The sequence below is a fragment of the Cynocephalus volans genome, chromosome 12 (assembly GCF_027409185.1).
Source record: "Cynocephalus volans isolate mCynVol1 chromosome 12, mCynVol1.pri, whole genome shotgun sequence".
NCBI classification, from domain to species: Eukaryota; Metazoa; Chordata; class Mammalia; order Dermoptera; family Cynocephalidae; genus Cynocephalus; species Cynocephalus volans.
In genome coordinates, this window is record NC_084471.1 from 101,610,998 (window position 1) to 101,617,868 (window position 6,871).

Consider the following 6,871-nt stretch of genomic DNA (forward strand, 5'->3'; position numbering starts at 1 on the left):
ACCTGAATAGCCATCCAGATCCTGTAGTAACAGTTCCTGCTATTCACATAACTAAAGAACTACTTCTCCAAGGAAGCTGACATCATCATACCAGGACTTAGCAACACTCATTTTTCAGCATGACTACACCACTAATAAAAAATTTCTGTTTTCCTTAGAATTGTGTGCTTCAGTCTTTTCCATAATACAGCATCTGAAATTTGCTAATAGCATTAAATTAATATTAATAAAACCCAATCCTATCTAAATCTTTTGTTTCTCTTAAGAAAAATCATTACATAAAAAAAAAAAAACAGATTTTGTTTCTTCTAACAGTAGTAGTATACAGACTACTAAATTAGCAAAGCCAAACACTTCGAGAAGCAGCATGGGACAACTGAACTACTTTTATTCCTTTAATAATTTCTTTGCCTGCTCCAGTTCTGATTTCTCCAAGTCCCTGCTTTCTTGTGTGAAAATACCTTCCCTTAATTTGTTTGGCCACGGATGGCCAAAGTGGTTGATGCCAAAGTGCCTCTGAATGAGAAACATCTACTGGAAGAGTGATCTAGTGTTGTAGCTGCCATGTGCAACTTCTTCACAGAGGGAGCCGTCCGTCACCTCCCGGAGCAAGACCAGAGATTTCTCCATGATGGTCAGAACCTGTTTGGTCCATAAGTAGGCTTCTTGAAGATACCCTTGATTCATCAGAACTAGGCTTCCTGTGAACAAAGCCATGCAGTTGGTGGGCTGGTGATTGTGCAGGTATTGAAATCCCATCCTCTCCTGCATGAATTTCATACGTATATCCCGAGGCATTGGCAATCACTTCAAGAAACTTCTCCTGTTGTGTCTTGCTCAGGTAGTTGTACAAGAAGTCACAAGCAGTGGCAAAACCAACCAGGGAGTGAGCAAGCGGGACCTCATCCCAAGGAGCAGCCTTCAGCAGCTAGGCCGCGCTGCCGTCCCTTCCATGTAGTCTCTGGCCGTGTCTCGGGCTCCAGTGTTCTCAGGATACAGCACACAGAACATGGCCAAGGCACCCAGGTTGTTTCTGTAAGTTTCATTCCAGCGGGCACTGTGATCCTTGGGGTCCTCTAAGGCGGCTTCTAAACCAACTGGGTCAGTGGCAGACAGTGGAACCACATGCTCGGCTACCTGGAGAGCTGGCCAAGGCCTGCTTGGCGGCAACATGGAGTTGTTCATAGATGGCACACTGGAGAAGGCTCGGCTGCAGGAGTGGGTCAAGCAGCAGGCCAATGAGCGCCAGACAGTGCAGCAGATCTTCAGCCACGTCCAGAGCACAGACTTCCTGCTGCCCAATGTCTGGTTCCTGCGCCAGTCTGCGTAGCCCACTGCATCTGCCTGGCTCTTATCCACATCCACGACAAAGTTACACAGAGCCTTGAGGATCACCTTCAAGAAGTGGTTGGTTTCTGCAGACAGAAAATTTCGCATTGCTTGGTATCATATGATTCTGATTATGCACTGTGCAGCATCCTTTACTATTTCAGTGCCCAGGCCCTGAAACTGAGCCGGAAGGGGAAAAGTCTCAGGACAACACAATATCTGATGCATGAAGCTGCCAAGCAACTGGACCTGAATCCAAATCGTTTTTCTATTTTTGCTGCTCTGTTAGGAAATCACATTCTACTCGATAAAGATCTGGCTTCCTTTCATTAGAGTTTACTTGGTCTGTAACATCCACTAGCCTCACTCAAGGACGTTCAATGTTCTTTAGATTTGGAGGAACTAACCATGAAGGAGATAGTTGCAGTGTATCCAGCATGTGAAGGTGGAAGAACTCCAGCCCAGGGAGGGGTCCCCCTGGAGCCATTGGCTTCAATGACCCTGAGATGGAGTTGAGGTGGTTAAAAACTTTGGCAGTTCCAGAGGCCTGAATAGAGGTCAGGTGAACACTGCTGCCATAAGACCCAGGCCCACTCTTGGGAAAGAGTCCAGCACTGCTTGTTTGTTGGCTTGGCAGGTCCAGAAAAGCTCCCTGTGATGTGATGATTCCCATGGTCTTTTCTAGGGACTTTAGAGTTTTTAACATCTCTATTATTGCCTGTTTTTGTCTGAGAGTTTGGATCTCTCTTTTCTCAGTTCTTGAGCCATGGAAGTTAATTCCTCCATGAGCCTCAACTTGGTGCTCTTCAGCTTTCTGCAAGCATCTGTAAGGTTGCATATAATTAGACTTTTCTCTAGCCTGGCATTCTCTGTAGAGAATCTGTTTACTCCTTTTCAGCGGCACTAAGCTTGTCAATGAGTTGGCATTTATCCTCAACCTGCACAGCCAGGGTTCTGCAAGCTGCTGTTTTGGTCTTACATATAGTCAGCTTCTAACAGACTGAACAAGTCTCAATAAAAATAAGAGACCAACCAATAGGTTGATTACAGGTGAGACACTAATGTCTCCCATTGCAGGCTGTGGAAAGTGATTTGTGGACTCAGGTCACTGGGCAGCAGCTCCACCACCAGCTTCCCAAAAAATCCATCCAAAGACAAGCTCCACAGAGAATCACAGCCTCTCCATGGTGCTGCAGCCACTACAGGGCTCTGCCTAGTAACCATAAATCCAGTACCCACAAAAAACCCAGGGAACTCCCCAGCATTCTTCTTGGAACCCAACCAGCCATAGGCAGTCTGGACTGGTCATCTGTGATATGGTCAGTGGTGGGAGAAGATTTGCAAAATAAAATGTATTCATCTCCATTAAAAAAAAAAGAAAGAAAAGAAAACAGAAAACATACAGATAATGGTGTGCCACCTTTTGGAATGGTAGCATAATAAGCTCAGTGGAACCACTCCTCGGAAAACAACCATAACTGTTGAAAACTATAAAAAAACAACAATTTTAAATCTTTTGTACTTGTCTTAAGGGAATGAAGCAAATTAACAAAATCTACTACATATTGGTAAGAACAGTGAGTCTGTACCCTTGTGCCATGACCATCTTCCTCTCCGCAACTCCAGCTCAAACCACATAACTACGGATGTGGCCAAAAGACCAGCTTCCTTTTCCCTCTGACTCCAAGCCAAATCTATGATATCTCCCAAAAAGGAATACGTGACCAGCATTTCTATTAATCCCAGCTCTATGTTAAAGAGACTGACTTGCAAGCAAGAATGGCCAAGAGATTGAGACTTCCTTTCTCCACCCAACCCACACATATGGCATGGAGGCACTACCCCAGCTATAGCAGGCCACTAGTACTGGACTGCAGGTTGCTCTCCTCCCAGCTTACTAGTAGGGAGGAAGTTCTAGGCCAGGAGTGGCATGCTAAGAAGATCAGAAATTCCTATTTCCTCCCCACAAGGCCCTCTTCATAAAGCAAGAGTGTTAGTCTGAAAGAAGTGGACCACTGTCACTGTCCCTAGCTCTGAAGCAGTAGGTCAGAGAATTTTGGGTCCAGGGGGAAAGAAATGCTATAAGAACACAGAGCCATAAAGCTTTCCTTAAGAAAACTGACTTCATTTGGAACAGAGTGTTGGGAAGTGCAAGTCTAAGAATGCTCTTCAGGAAAATGGAGATCTGAGGGATAAGTTATTGAGAGGAGATTGGGAGCTCCATGAAAGCGTAAATACAGGAAAGCAAGTTTGTCATAGAGAACTAGGAAAAGAGACCACTAATCTTCCTGGGGTAAAGATAAACCTCAAAGTCTGTCCTAAAAAACTATCCCTGCAAAGGGACCCAAATTTAATAGCATCAGACATTACAGCAATTTATTACTTAGGGCATTGTCAAAAATAATAGAGCAATCAGCTACCATTTAGTAGGGCCTAACAGCTAGATTTAATAGCAACATATGCAAACATCTTAAGAGTGATTAGGGAAAGAGACAAAGAAAACCTTGCAACATCATTGTCATTCATGAATCATTATGTACATGCCCAAGGCTGCTTCCAAGACTATTGAATTCTTTTCCACTTACATCAGAAACAAGATAAAAATGTACCATCTCACCACTTCTAGGAGCTCTGATGAAGGAAGTTGTTCAAGATATGACATAAAGCCATCCCTATTGGAAAGAAAGAGATAAAACTATCTGTACTTATAGTTGACATGAAAAGTAAATGGAAAATCCAGAAGAATCCACTGAAAAATTATTAGAAGTAATAAATTCTGTAAGCTTTCATGGTACAAGAGCAATACACAAAAATCAACTGTTTTTTATACACTTGCAATGAACAATCTGAAAGTAAAGTTAAGAAAAAAATTTCATACACAAAAGTACCAAAAAGGATAAACTGTTAGGGAGTAAAATGAGTGAAAGAAGTCAAAACATATACTCTTGAAACTACAGAACATTGTTGAAAGAAATTTATAAAGACTTAAATCAATGAAAAGGCATCTCATATTTGCCTGACAAAATATACAAAAATTTGCTTATAATGGACCAAGGATATTTAACAAATGCAGGAGTAAGAACTATAAAATTCTTAGATGAGATCTTAGATTAGGTAAAAGGTGTCTTACATGTGACACCAAAAGCACAAACAGCCAAAAATAGATAAATTAAACTTTAACAAAATCAAGAACTTTTGTGCTTCAAAGAACACTATTATGAAAGTAAAAAAGCAACCTAGAGAATCATAGAAAATATTTGCAAATTATATATCTGATTAGGGACTTGTATCCAGAATATATAAATAACTCTTATATTTCAGTAATAAAAATACATAACCCAAGTAAACATACACAAAGACATTTCTCTGAAGGAGATATACAGATCATCAATAAGCATGTGCGAATACACTCAATATCTTTAGCTACCAGGGAAAAGCAAATCAAAATCACCATGGTATGCCACGACATACCTACTAAGTGGCAATAATAATAATAAAATAGATAATAGTAGGTATTGGTAAGGATATGGAGAATCTCAAACTCTCATACACTGCTGGTAGGAATGGAAAATGGTAGAGCCACTTTGGAATATACTCTGGCAGTTCCTCAGAAGTTTAAGCATACAGCTATTATACGACCCAGCAATTCCAATCCTAGGTGTAACCACAAGAGATATGACAACATATGCCCATTCAAAACTTGTACACAAGTGTTCATATTAGCATTACTCATAATGGCACAAAGTGGAACAAAACTAAATTCTCTCATGTGATGAGTGGATAAATAAAATATGTTATATACATACAATAAAATATTTTTGGCAATAAAAAGGAATGGCATACTGATACATGCTACAACATGGATGAACCTTGAAAATATTAAAAGACCAGTTACAAAAAAACATATATTACATTATTTCATTTTATAAAATGTCCATAATAGGAAAATCTATACAGACAGAAAGTAGACTAGTAATTCCCTAGGGCTGGTAAGATTGGAGGGAAATGTGGAGCATGATGAAAATATTCTAATGTTGATTGTGGTTATGGTTGCATAACTTGTGAATGTATTAAAATCCATTGTATTCCATTATACAGCAGAGAATTATATCCCCCCAAAGCTGATATTACATATGTGTATAATCATATATAATTATATAATGTATAATTCATATAATTATATACATCACACTCACACACATGATTCAAATGGCTTGCTCCGCAAATCAGAAATCTTGGTGCCTAAACTCAGCTATGTCCTTAAACAGGATGGTGTTCTTAAAAAAAATATACACAGAGAACTATAAATATTCAACTAACTATAACTTCAATCAGTGAAGGACTTATTAATTACCAAACAATATTTGAATCACCTACAGTGTTTGACATGAAAGGAGACTTATATAGAGCAGTTATTCTCAATTGGTGGTTACTTTACCTTCAAGGAAATATTGACAATGTATGGAGACATCCTAGGTGTAACTACTATCATCTAGTGAGTACAGGGCAGGAATGCTGCTAAACATTTTATGAAGAGGAGACTCGCCAACAAAAAATTATCCCACCAAATCTCAATATTGCTGAAACTGAGAGATCCTGATCTAGAGGAAAGAAAGATATTGCATGTTGAAAATAATTAATTGTTCTGTTATGGAGAGTACTATCATTTGCTTATGGAATTAGAAAAGACATCATGGAGGAATTAGAGAAGTCATCAATGTCTGCTAATATGGGTCTTAAGACATAGGTATGATTTCCACAGGCAGAGATAAGTGCATGAGAAAGACTGCCCAGATGAGGGGAACAGCATAAACAAATACAGTGGAACAGAGACACTTAGAGAACATTCAGGGAGCGGCAAGTCATCTAGATTGGAATGTGTGGAGTAAAGCTTAAATTTACTTGAATGAAATAAGATTATAATTTACGAACTCAAACATAAGAAGAGAACTTTGAACATAGTTCATTAGAGAATAAAAAACAACAACAACAAAAAACAACAACAGAACAAAAACACCTTAATGGTTTCTAGGCATTTGGAGGACAGGATAAGGGATATATTTGGAGAAATTTATTTGGCAGTTAATTTTTCAACAGGATTTTAAAAACCTGTTCACTTCAGGATAAATTAGGAGGCAATTGTAATAGTACAGAAGACAAGTATTATTGGCTTATATTAGGTGTTTTTGAGAATAAAAAATTAAGAAATAAGTTCAAACTTCATTACAGAGAGATGAAGGTAGAACCAATAGGACTCGACAATTTATTCAAATAAGGTACTTGAGGAGAGGAGAGAGAAGATTAGCACACAGCATTATCTACTGACAGCACAACCTCTAATATAGCCTTTCTTGATAAAAAAAAAAAGCCCAAGTATGATCCAGGTTTATAATTAAGAAGTCCTCAAAGCCTTAGTGGAACTCTGTAAATGGTGAAGTGGTTACTCTAGTAGTGAAAGTAGAAGGTTACCTGAGCAGAACTGGGGATCACAGCTACAGAACTCATAGGAAAGGAATACCAGTAAATACAATAATTCCTCAGG

The 6,871-nt window shown here is 39.2% G+C and overlaps 1 pseudogene; it reads right to left on the reverse strand.

The window, feature by feature from the left end:
• Nucleotides 1-387: 387 nt before the first annotated feature.
• On the reverse strand, nt 388-1,437 carry LOC134391778 (dermatan-sulfate epimerase-like; annotated as a pseudogene).
• Between the last annotated feature and the right edge of the window lie 5,434 nt (nt 1,438-6,871).